The sequence below is a fragment of the Aphelocoma coerulescens genome, chromosome 9, assembly GCF_041296385.1.
Source record: "Aphelocoma coerulescens isolate FSJ_1873_10779 chromosome 9, UR_Acoe_1.0, whole genome shotgun sequence".
Taxonomy (NCBI): Eukaryota; Metazoa; Chordata; class Aves; order Passeriformes; family Corvidae; genus Aphelocoma; species Aphelocoma coerulescens.
In genome coordinates this window covers 13,187,624-13,201,564 of record NC_091023.1, presented here as the reverse complement: position 1 = coordinate 13,201,564, position 13,941 = coordinate 13,187,624, and positions in this window count along the sequence as shown.

Below are 13,941 nucleotides of genomic sequence, written 5' to 3'. Positions count from 1 at the left end.
AACCTTTATGTGGACAGAATAAATTGCTTTGGTAGGAAGGACCTCATATTGAGCAGTATCCTTCCCGTTAGAATTAAGGGTGACCATGACAAACCTTTTTAATTTCTGTTTCATGTGGAAGGAAGTTCTATTTCAGAATTTTTGATCCTTTTAAAAATTTCATGCTATGGGTAACTTTTCAAGCATTGAGCATTCATAGGAACATGGTATGGTTGGAAAGGTATAAATTATATATTATGATTATTATTATATAATATATATATTAAAAGGTACCTCTAGGTACCTTTTTGGAAAATCTTTGTACCTCTAGGATGGAATTTAATGAGACTTGACAGTGCTCTCTTAAAAGGTCACAACAGGTGGTTGTGTCATCCTGCAGATGAGGAGAACTCACCATCTTAAATTCTTCTGTTCCTATTCAGGTTGGAGATTAGATTGAGAGTTTTTCATGTCTCTCCTGTTGTACCCTCTGAGCTGTCAGAAATGGCTGTAACCATGTAGGACACTGAACTCCTTGTCCTGATCCAGATTAGGAATAGCTCTGGGCTGTCACAGCCATGGATACGACCACGGGAGCTCATTTGGAAAAGGGTTTGGTCCTTACCTCCTTACAAGACAAGAAGATTATTTCCTACCTGTTCTCATTTCTTTGACATGGTTATTTTTCAATAGGAGATAATATATTCACAAATGAATTTGTACAAAATCGTTCTGCCTGGGCTGCTTCTCTCTGTGTGGAGTTACAGAGTGAACACCTTGTTTAAGTTGTTACTGGAAAATGCATCAAGGTGGTGTTGTAGGAACACTTCTGTAAAGTGTTGTGTGTTATCCTACCTTTCCTGGGCACAGCTACAGCCCACCAGAACACATCCCAAGCTTCCCAGGCTGTGAATTTGCACCTCTGTACCTCAATGCATACTGTTACCATGGGAGTTTTGTCTGGGCTGTGGATTAATCTTCCTGTGAATTCAGAGAAGCCACGCAGAGCCTGGGCTGGGCACTGGACTGGCAGTTCACTGCCCCCCTGAGTGGTGCTGAGGGCCAGCACAGCTGAGCAGGGGTTAGTGCAGCCACTGCCCAGTCTGGAGTGTCTGGCTGGGATGTCTTCAGGAGGTTAACCAAGTTTTTTGGTTACTCAGAGTAACCTCCCTTTGCCATCACCCTAAATAGTGGGCAAGTGATTCGTTTTTGTGGATGTAATTAACATTCCATTGAGTTCTCTGATGTTTTAGAAGTAGGAGTAGTCTTTCCTTTACAAATCGCGACTGCAGGTGCTGTGAAGTAGTGGCTCTTTCAGATTATAAGAGATCTATTTTGTATGAGAAATGTGTATCTTTGGCAGACTGCTAAATATTACTGCTTAAATCCATTACAAGGAAGCACAATTTTCTGTAACTTAATTTCCTAAGCCTAATGAACCCAGTAAATTTCCTCTGATGTCTTCCCAAGTTAATATATTAAATCTAATTTATTTGGCAAAAAAATTGGACAAATTTCCTCTTAATTCAATTAACCAAGGAGAAAAAAATGTATTGTTATGGAAATCTGGGACTAATAATTCAAAGATGTGAAAGTCGTGGGTTTGGTTCCATTCATTTACTAGCTTACAATTGCTATTTCTGTTTCCTATAATTTAACTCAAAAAAGTCCATTGCACCATGTATGTATTTGAAAAGCTTGATAAATGATACCAAATTAATTTCTTGTCAGTTAATGTTGCAGAAGATTTTTCTGTCCTAAGTGATTATTTGCATACTTATTGAGTATTATATTCAGCACTTGGTTTCCTTGATATGTTACTGATATTTTGTGGGCACTGCTAATGAGTGGATGATGCATTTTCCTCAGCAATAATCTATCCCTGGCAATTTTGCTAGAACTCAAAGTGGTAAAAAAAGAGTTCTCATTGTTCATGTCTTAATGCTGGGAAAACCAAAGCTCTAAGTCCCCACAAAAGCCAAAGCAAAGCTGTGGCTGGGAGCGGGTTCAGCAGCACCACACAAACATAAGCTCAAATATGCTGCTATTTTGATTTTATATTGACAGGATATGGATGAGAGGGATATAGTTGCATATACTCTGGGAAGATAATTCATATTCTTCATGCCAACAGCTATAGTCCTGCTTTCCTGCTACTTCCTTAATATATGTGGAGAGGTCTTATGTAAACAATGGAGCCAAACCTCTGACAAATAAATTACAAGGGCCACTAATGAGTGCAAATCCATGTATGACCTTTAGAGCATTCGTGCAGCTGTCTCCCTGCTCTGATGTGGCTTGTGCTGGAAGAAACCTACGAATATCTAGGATTTCAAAATGCCTGTGTATGTCAGCATAATAGAGTTGGTTGCTTTCTGTTTGTATGCCTCGACCAATTTCAGAATGGCTCAGGACAGGATTTGGCTTTAAATCTGTAGGGCAAAGATCTTTAACATTCCTGCATTTAAAGTGACTATTAGTGATATCCAAGATTATTTTACAAATGGTCCAGGAGTTTTCCTGCTATAAATTTTTATCCAGACATTTACATCTTTTCCAGCACAACAGCAATCTTACGAAAAATAGTCAATAAGCTGTAATACTAAGGTCAACATTTTTAGTATTAAAATCAGTTTACAGTATGTTTGCTTTAAGTGCACATAAATTCAAAGAGGCAAGAAGTATAAAAGGAATAGCTGGTTTCTTGGATGCACTCCAATATAATTATAGCTATTCACCCTTGTGACTATTTGTGTGTGTAGCTTAAAGCTATTTGCCTGCCCTAAGGTACGGTAGCAGTATTTTTATACATCTTTGTATCTGATTGAAATGCAAAACTCAGTAAACCTGGAAAGGATGCTAACAAGCTTAAAGAAATGTATGAGTAAAATTAACCAGCAGATTGAATGTGCCTTTTGACATTTGTTAGCAACACCACCCCATTCCTAGCACAGGTACTTCTCATTCTCTTCAGTTTTGAAACTGAGATATCCCTTAAGGATTTGTCACCAAAATAGTGTATTTCTAATAGGCAATTATGAAAAAAAAATCATCATCAATCACATTTATTGCAAACATCTCATAAAAGAGTAAAACATTTATGTGGCTATGGAAGGCAAGTATGTTGCCATGTAATATATTAAGATTTGCATATAAAGAACAGCAGGCAGCAAACAAGTCTCTTTCCCTTTCTCATGCCATTTATACAAATGCCTTTAATGCAATGTATCTATTTAATTTCCATCAAAATGTTATTGCTGCAACACCTGAGTGATATTGGCTGTTGTTAGGTCTCAGAAGCATGCCCTGGGAAGGGGGCGGGTGATGCTGCTTCCTCCAGGTAGGGTCCATCAGCCGTGTCACACCTTGTCACAACGTATCTGTCACCCAGGAGGCAGGGTTTGCCTCAAGCTGATGTGCACCTGTCACTGAGATATATATATAAATATATATATATATATTATTTTTTTTAATTTTCCCCCCAGTATCAGTTTTTCACCAGGATCAGTCATGCCAGTATTTAGCATTCAGACAAATTGCAGGGATATTGGGACTCCATATTGTTTCAGTGTGAATAAGAATAAAATGCAGTTGCTTGTAAAGAAGAACAGCTCTTTTTGTGGGGGACATGGCAACTGACTTTCGATACCAACATCTGATAATCTTCTCCATAATTATCTGTACCTTGTGCTCAGCAAACACTCAGGAATCATTTCCTTGAAACTTTTTTTAATAGCTCAGAGTGCATCTACTGTGAGGCTGTAGGTTATAAAATGACTAATAAAGTGTAGGGTTATTTCCATGTCAGAATTGGTAACAACTGTCTTTATCTGGGTTTTTCCACAAGCCTCAAGGTAAAATAAAGCAGGCAGCATTGCAGAGAAGAGAGAAATGAATGACAACACATTGTACAAATCGGTGGGATTTTTTGACACTTGACTTTGTACTATCATTTTAAAAAATTCTGCCTTCTATTTACTTGTCAGAACTGGATTTAATTCTTATATGCTGCAAGGAATTCACCGTGTTAAGATATTGATATAACAAATTGCGAAATGTTTTAGGGATTGATTCTTGCTGACCAAAATGGGCTTTCAGATTGGAAGTCTTTTTTTCCAGAAAACACCTGCTGAGATAGAAGTCTGACAGCTGCACAAAAGAAATATACAGTTTGTTTAGTCTGCTCCTATCTAGCAGTTGGCAGATGCTATCAAAAATTGCATTTTTAAAATGAAAATTACCTAAGAATTTGGCAAAGGACCTTGGTTAAAATGGACTGAGTGGCCACTGTCAGGTGAGTATTAGCAGACTGATTGGTTGTTACTTCTGTCAGTCTTTCTTTAAAATTATGACAGGCCACACAGCAGGGAGCAAATGATCATTAATACTTCATCCCCTGGGACACAATGAACTGCCATTCACTTGCATACAAATAAAATACATAAAGCTTGTCAGACAAGGTGACAGAAAAAGGTGCCTTTTCAAAATTATTTTATGCTACAGTGGGATGTGATCAGTTAAGACACATTTCTGTATTGTGTAGTGCATGATCTTGACAGCAGCACCTTTGAATTCATTCCAGTTTAAAAATATATTTTAATGCTTTTTCCTGATGCTTATTTTATTTCATTAGAAGAACATAAGATTTTGAGCACTCCTCAGCTGTGTAGTGGAAACTTAAGAATAGATTTTGCAGGAAAATACTCCCCTGGAGCCAGTGCAGTTTCTGCCATCTAACCCAACACCAGAACAATCCAGGCTCTCCAGCACAGGTGAACGCTGAGCCCCAGATCAAGAGATGGCCACTGCACAAAGACTCTCAAGCTAAAATACAAGCTTTTCTAAACTTCAATAAGCCATTTTCACATTTTTGTAAGCAAAAAAATCTAAAAAAAAAAAAAAAAAAAAAAGAAAAGAAATATTGTTATACTGTATTATACTCATGGTAAGGTCAGAAAGAGGCTGGAATGCGAGGTATTTGCTTAGCCACTGCTTCCAGTAATGCTTTCTGTGCTGGGAAGTGCACTGAAAAAGAAAATTACTGATTTATGAGGAGATTTTACATATTCTGCCTATAGGGGTGTTTGGTTTTGGGTTTGCTTGTTTGTTTTTTGACACATCTACCAATGAATTATTAGGTGGTTACTGCACTGAAAGTTTTGTGTAGGCAAGGCACATAGGGTTGCCTAACAAGTCAGTGTGGAGCTTCGTAATATCACTGTGTTGGCAATGAATTCCTTTGGTTTTTACTGGAAAAACAAATTTTCTGACATGCTCTTTATGCTTCAAGCCCCTTTACTCCTTTAATATTTCCCATGGAAATATATGGGACGTACTGCATAGTGCTTTCTGCAAGCTTTTGTTTGAAATATTTAAATTTCAGTAAAATGATACTTTTTTAGGAAGCAGAAGATACGTTATCAAATATTTTGTCTGCTTTGTGCAACTACAGCAGTTTCTATCTTACTAACAGATCTCATTTACAGAACTTTGATGTCATACTTTGGTGCTTATTTAATTTTCAGGGCAGGTGAAGATATTTGCCCTTTTCCTTTGCCAGAATTGATTCTTAATTACTGTTTTCACAGTTTGGTTGTGCTTGGTTTTTTCCTTCTCCTGGTCTTGATGGCAAAGGGAGAACTGGCTAATGAATACTGTCTCATGACTGAGATAAGGAAGTACTGGATGTTTCACATGAAAGCTTGGTAGATCTGCCAGTGTTCTCTCCTTGGGTTTCTGCCCCCTCTATGTCCCAGTGTCACTGTTGGTATTGTAACATGACCTACTTTAAAGATCTATCAATGACAATGGCATTTAGTACCTGAGAATCAATTGATGGTAAAGTTTTGGTGAGGAATTTGCCAATATTGTGTAAGAAGAGAAAGTTAAACGATAGTGAATCTGCAGCACCGCTATCCATGTGTATGGCTGAGCAGAGAGGAAAGTAAAAATGCTAACAGGAAATACTTCTTATATCGCTCCTGCCACATCTCTCATTTCTGTTCTTTCTTTGTACACTGAATTACCCTGATTCTAGACAACCACTACACAATTTGAGAATAGAGCAACAAAATCAAATAAAATTAAATAGCAGCCTGGAAAAAAATATGAGGAGGAGACTGAAGCGATGTGTTTTTTCCCGTTTATTCACATGCACTAAAGCAGTTGTGGGTTATTGTTTTTTGTTCATTGAGGAAATGGAAAAACACCTGCTGATTTCATTCCTAAACAGAAGAGTAAATAGCATCTTTAATAAATAAATAGTCTTTTGGCAGAAGTTTAATATAAAGATGGACTTTTTAATAGAATTTCAAAATAGACCTTTTATATTAAAGCCTATATTAAGGAAACACTCCACAGAGCAAACCTGGAGACAGAGAGCAGACTTTTTAAGGTAATGACTGTCTTGAATTCAGTGTGAAATGTTGTTAAGTATCATGGTTCACGTTGCTTGGGGATTGTGAATTTCAGTGATGAAATCAGGTTGGGATTTTTTTTTGCATAGTAATTTCACTTCACCTTCCTTAAGTCCTATTCCTTCTGCTTTGTGCATGCAGAAGCATGAAAGCTAGGACTGATTAGGTGGCATTGGCATTGCAAAATCCCCAGAAAAATACTACTGTTAATGAGAATTGTATGTATAACCCCCTGCTTGCTGCAGTGACAATTCACTCCTATGATTCTGTCAAACATTGCAAAAACCAAATACACCTGATATCCCAATAATAAATAACTGCTCAAGCTGCCTTTTTTTAGCTTTAAAATGCAATAGCTAAATCCTCAGCCAGATTGAATTCACCTCTTTCCATTGAGTTCAGTGCTGCTGAACTGATTTACAGTGGGTGGGGAATTTGGCAGTTGTGAGTCAAGCTGAAAAGTATGCAAAAGTATTGTTAAATCAGTTTGGAACAGGGATAGAAATGAATATGGGGTTTCAGATGTTAAAAAGCAGTACTGGTTAAAAAAAACCTCCCAACAACTTAAACCCCTGCTTGAAAATCCTAAACTACCACTGCATATGTTCCAGTAATTTGCTCAGCCATGCAGTATGCTGTATTCACTGAATGAAGAAAACTTCTCGTGAGAATGTTTAAAATGTCACTGAGGTTCAGTCTGGATCAGGGTGCAGGTGGCTCTACAAAGGCTTTGCTGAGGGGATGTGTTTATACAGTTGCTGCTGAGGGATGGTATTGATTGGCCAGGCGACTCATAAAACAAGCGACCTCACTTTCATCTTTGTGCTTTCTGTTCCTCCAGTAGATAGAAAAGTGGTTTTAATTATTCACATCATCCATTTTAATATTTTTTTTACTCTTATCTACCCACTCTCTTACAACCAAGTAATATTCTTGTCTTCTCACTGTAGAAAGCTTGCAAAGGGGGCAAGAGTGGGCAAATGGATAAGAAGTTTTTGACAATTAAACGTTGGTGCTGCCTCACCGGTAAGATTAGCAGAAGTCAAAATATGCTGAAATCTCCGCCCTTCGAGATTGCCTGAGTCACCTTCAGGATGACAGAGCACTTGACAGCAGCTGAGATTTGGGTATTGCCACAGTGTCTCTGGTGTTCATTCACATATCTCAAGGCACGTTCTGTATAGTACTCATCTCCTGCATCAGTCCTTGGATCCCTGGAATACCTCCTGCATGGGCACAGATATGTGCTCTCAACACTGCAGTGTTTCAGGCTGCACTTCTTTCCACCAGAGAATATATTTTTCTCCCATGACAAATTTTTCAGCTTTCGTATAGCTTGGGAGTTGTGATAAGAGCTTGAGGTCATTTAATGCTTCTGGGTTTTGCAGTTTGGTCATCCTTAGAACGGAGAGAGGATATCCGTACCGTAATGGGAATTTTGATAATTTTAATTGTAATTGTCCATTTTTAAATGTATCAATGGCTAATGAGGAGAAAGTGATAGAACGTGGGTATGTGCAGATCAGAAGACAACACCCAAGCTGACAAAACTAGAAGGAAAATTCTTGGTTTTGGGAACAGAATATTCTTTGGCTGATTTCCAGTTGCCAGATTTAGTTAAAATGTGAGCTAGTTAGTAGATGCATGTTGTCATCCAAATATGTATGTTCTACTCATCATCTTCACAGACAGACTTACCAAGGAGTACTGTATGGGCTTCCTGCTAGTTCTGTCACACCTTGGGCTTGAGTCAGGCTTTCTGATGAAAGAGACCTTGAAATTTGAGATTTTTGTACTTTGTGCATGCATGCTTCCCTGGAACTGCTCTTTCAAAAAGTTTGCCCTTGGAGCTGTGAGTTACTACACAGTTGTATTTTCTAAATGCTTACTTTTAACAACCATATGTAAAAAATATGAAAGCTACAAAATCTTTGCTTTTTTCTGGATTCATAAAAAAAAAAAAAAAAAAAGCATGAAGTAAAGAAATTAGTTATGCAAGAGAAAAGAATTTCTAGGTGGACTGGTTGACAACTCCAAGCAGCAGGCAGGGAAAGAACATTGCTCCTGTCCCTGGAATGGACTTACACTGAGCTCTAAAGCAATAGCAGTTTCAGCTACAGTAAATAAAAATGCACAGGTGTGTTGTCATTCAGAAATAGCTTCATATATACTGCACAGCAGTAAAACGAGATGGAAGAGTTCCTTAGTCAACTCGTGGAAGGGATTGTTCAGACAAAGCTGTAGGGAGCATGACATTTCTGTGGTTTTTCTTTTTTTCTTTTGAGATGTTCCATTTTCCTTCAAGCTAATTTTAACTCTAAACCAGCTGTGATTATTTTCTTTCTAAATCAAGTTGAGCTTTAAGGAGAAGGGAGGCAGGGAAACAAGAACCAAAAGCTGCAAGGTAGGAGCCCTCTCTCCTGCATGGGGTCTGCTGGAAAGCACAATTCCAGAATCCTGTTGAATGGTGGGAAAAGCTGCCTCACTCTCCTGTGACAAATATACAAGTAAAAGGATTAAAAAAACCCCAAACAAACAGATCTTCTCCCCCGCCCCCCCAAATGAACAGCTTTTCAAAACCTTATTTTATGCCTCCTTCATATTTAGCATCCAATCCTGAGTACAGTACTGCTTTAGAGTACGTATATGTTCTTTTTCTGCTTCTTTGGTTCCCCTGTCACTTCAGACTGTCTCTCAGAAATAATAATTCGTGTGTGGAAGAAAAAAAAGTTGAGCTGCTAACAGGATGCATATTCCCCATCCCCAGTAAAATAACCTAGGAACCCATGTAAATGAAGCATAAGGTTTGTAATGAATTGGGCTGATGGCGATGATGTGTTCAAGTGTATCTCCCAGAGTTCATTAACTTAATGTAATATACAGTGGCAAGAATGATACCTATGATTACTCCAATTAAAATTATAGTTTTGTGCTTTTCTGTGATGCAAGTTAGTGCTGTGAGAACATGAAACACACCCCATAAATGCCACCCAGCTGCAAAAGTGACAAAGTGGGCCTGCCAGCTTTTCCTAGGGGCAGCAGGAACAATAAGAATGGCTGCAACTGGCTTTTGTTACTGCTGGAAGCTGTGGAAGCTCACCAAGCATGGTAAGACCAAGGCAGTCAGACTGCAATAGCATTGCTCAACAAGTGATTAAAATACACTAGGGAAAACGTGGAAAAATACACTCTTAAACAGAAATGAAAATTAGGTAAATATCATTGTAAGTATATGGTATGTGGATACCACTAAGAGAAGGCTGTAAGCGAGTGAGGATAGCACACCATCCTGCTCAAAAAAAGTATAGGATTAAAGCTTTGTTCTGTTTTGAGCTCACTGCTTATTAATAAAGAGTGGATGGTAACTGAGGAGATGAAGAGACTGTATTGTGAGATACCACAGAGCACGGCATGTGTGATGTTCCTTCTGAAGCCATAATAACCATTTGATTTCTGACCCTGAGGTGAATTTTGTATACTCATATGCATGAAGGAGGTGAAAGGATATGCACTGAGCTATGCCCTTCTTTCCAAACTGTGTTTTCAGAAGAGATATAATTGAGGCATAAATAAAATAACAAAGAAGGCTTTTGTAGACATATATTATTATTTCAAACTACCAACAGTTGTCTTTGCACTTGCTGGTATTTTAGAGTCCTGAATTTTAAATGGCACAGTTCTCCTTTACCACCTCCTGTAAAAAGCACTCAATAGGGAATACATCTTAAGGGAAAATTCTAGAAACCAGATCTGTCCCAGGACTGTTCCAGAAACAGTCCTAGGAACTTTGAGCTCCTTGCTCATCTCCTATTTGTCCCATGACATCTCTGAAAATAAAGAATGCAGCTCTAAAACTGACATTTAGCAATAGGTGAGTCCCCAAAATTGAGGGCCTGCGGCACGGCAGTTGTTTGAACTGTCTGCTGTTATTTGGGATGCCAAAAGGCCGCCCCCTGCTGCTTTCCTTTCAGAGGAATGGGAAACCTATGGATAAATCACCACCTGCAGCACGTGCTACGGACACCGTAAGCAGCTCTCACGGGCGCTCTGTAATTAGCAGGTGTTCCTCTAACATTACACAATCAGATGGCTCCAGCATGTCCCTTTCTTTCTCTGGATAATGTTTCTGTAGATGTCGGGAGCACTGAACTCTCCCCGTGTTCAATCAGTTGTGCCTTCGTGCAGTACGACCATCACTTTCCGATGCTCCTGGAGCTGGCACTCTTCTCATACTGGAGGTTGTCTTCTGCTGCTTCTTCAGTGCTGTAATAATGTTTTGTGTTGTGAGCTATCCAAACCCATGGTGATTGCTGTCAGTAAGCACCTACACCTTCCTTCTGTTAGAGATTTCAGGCACTGCTGTTAGAAAGGTGCAGCTGGCTTTGTTCTCTCCAACAGAAGCTTTTTGCTAGCATTTGGAAGCTGAGGTGTGATGTGAGACCAAGTATCAATGCATCCTTTCTGCATCTGAGGGATCTTTGTACTGAAAGGAATAGGAGAGCAACTGGGTGATATGATGCAATGCCAACTCTTTCAAAATTAAACAGAGAGCACAGTTCTCAGGTGGGAGAGCCACCTTAGTAGCAAATTGTTAGTTTGTTCCTAGGTGTGGTTCAGAAAAGTACATTTTACCAGAAAATGTTTCTGCCTTTCTCATTGTACTCTCCTTCTTCTCAGGATCACAGTCTGTAATAAGCAGTGAATTTATGAATACTGAAAACTTGAAATTTCCTAAAGATTCTTAATAAAAACGGCTGATTTTTTTTTTTTTTTCCTTTGCAAAAACCAAGCCTCTGTGCCATTTTACAATCTAATACTTCAGGTTTTCTCCATTTCTCCTGTTTTTGTTTTGGCAAGCCTTTATTCGAACAAGAAACTGGGGAGATCTCTTGATGACACAGAGGGTGTCAAATCTCATCCTGAGAAGCTGGTGTTTATTCTGAAGTGGTCTAAATATTGTTCGTTAAAAAAAAATCTACAAAATCTGCCTTTTTTTTTTTTTTTTCTATATTTCTTAATAAAGGAAGCAAGATTGAGGATCTGTTCTTCAGTTAACCTTTTCCTGTCAAAGTCTAAAATAAGTTTAGATTCAACAAGGCTGCTAATTAATGCCTGCTTTTTTTACCTAAATTTGGACTAAATCAAGGTGACTTTTATGCTTTAAAGGCTTCCTTCTTTGTGCCCGAAAGATAATTCCCGTAAACAAAAATTGTGAGCCAATTTTGAAATTACCTTTACTTCTGCTGTTTACGGGATCCTCCAACCTTCTTACTTCAGAAAGCATGCAAAGGTTATAAAATCGTGCTTTGGGAGCACCTGTAGTCATGAGCAGTTAACCCTCCCTCCACGGTCACCTGGCAGTGGCTGTGGGAGCTGTACTGGGGCCTAGACTGGGAAGGAAGGGTTTGTGGAAGCCACTGCTTTAGATACCTGTTAGTTTGTGCAACCTGCAGTTGCATTTCTTTTCAAGTTAACAATGAGGGAATATCTCCTGCTGTGCAGAGCCCAGGACTCTTTAATGGCCTTTCTCATCTCTTCCCAAAGGTTAGTCTCTTGCTTTCTTTGTACATCACTCAGCAACAGATTTTTGACCCTTTGCAGATTAATCTGCATATTTCAGAGCATTTAAATGGATCTAAATTAAGTTGCAGATAATAACATGCATATCCCATGCTTTGAATATCCTGGAAAGGACTTTTGAAACATCAGACTATGTAGAATATATTTTTCTTCATTTATTTCTTGCATTGGTGTAAAGACGGGTTTTGAGAGCTGGATGAATATGACAATAGCAGAGCATAATTTTAAATTGATAAATGAGAAGAACAAACCGTGGTAACATAATGCCCCCTATGGTTTGTAAGGCAGTATGTACAACAGCTTTAAGGGCAATGCTTCCCTACATACCTTCTCTTAGAATCAGAATTATATGTTGTGCTCCTCAGCTAGAGGAAAAAATACCTGATTGGATTTTATTATTAAATAGGTCAGATACTGTTAATTCAGACGCTTTAAATCTCCTCCTTCCTTTTGGAGATTCAAAGCAATTGGGATCAAAAGTGGTTTTGAGTGATGTAGAAGCAGCTGAGCTTACTTCACTCACTCGGCAGCCGGTCAGGGTGGGAAAGCATCCCGGGGGAAGGCAGGAGCGGCCCGGAGCGAAGCGCTCTGTAATTGAGGGAACGGCCGCTTGATGGCAACATCCGACCGCACATGGGGAGCGGTGACGGGGGACTGGAGAGCCGGGACGCGCCCGGTCACAGGACACGGCATGGCTCCGCAAGGCTCTCATCCGCCGGGTGTTGAGTGTGTCTGGACGGAATGTCCGCTCACGAACTCCCTTTTTGGAGGGTTTCATTTAGCATGCTGGGGGTCCTTCAGGAAGCCGGCCCTTTCCAGCAGGGTGGGCAGAACATGTTTGCGGAGTGGGGAGTCACCCCAGCAGTAAGTTGTGCAGGAGGTAACGTTTAAATAAGGATAGACATTTTGCTGATAAATTAGTGCTCGTTTTTTATCCTGCTACCCCATGTCCCATTTAAAGGCAAGCCTTCCCTCTTGTTCCCTCCTTCCCTTTAGGGTCTCACGGTGCCAGTGAGGGCAGAAGCAGCATCTCAGACCCGGGAGAGAAGCAAACCTGCCCGTTCAAGCACTGTGGAGTGAGAGCAGTGCCCGGCCGGGCAGCCCTGCCCTGCACCTGCCGGGGATGCCCAGGGAGCTCCATGCAGGGCAGTGAAGTGATCCAAGACCGAAACTGGGTTAAATTAATTATGCCCACCTCTGAGCTGTGGATTGGGAAACACCCCAGGGCTGGTTCTCTTTCAGTTCCCACAGAGCTCACAAATTCACTTTTAAGCCTTCCCAGTGAGAAAAGAAACAGCTGATCCTTGTATGGTGGTGAGCTCAGGGGCGACCCACAGGTGCCTAGCAGTGCACATGTAAAGTGAGAAGAAAATCCGTGAGGGTTGTTGCACGTCTCCAAGGAGCCCTGAAGAAAATGTGTGCAAGTTAGATATTCAAGCAAGTTGGCTTTCTGTCACATGGTGGAGGAGATGTCTCCCAGGCCCAGTGTTTGAAGATTGTGTCTTGGATCGTTTTGTGTTTCAAGACTTAATAACTTCAATTACGCATTTCTATTTCAGTAATTACTGAAAAAGTCATGGTTATCATATATTTATGTCTTTGCAGTCTGGATGCTGGGTGGGAGGGGAAAATACAGAGACTGGCAATAACTGTTGCATGTTGTCAAAATATAAAGAAAATTACTTTGGTCTTCTGCTTTTAAGATGGACTCGTGCTAGTAAACTGTAGGCAGACTGATTAAAGAGTAAGTACAATTAGAACTCTGGAAAACCCCAGACATTTCATTTCACTGACATTTTATTATAATACGATGATAGTAATATATAATAATATAATATAATAATAATTATTATAATAATCCTCTTGCTACCTTTCAGGTGCTGCCAAGTGCATACCTGGAGCAGGGAATGCCTCTTCCTCACTTCTGCAACAGTCATTTATGTGTTGGGCTGGGACTGAAAATACA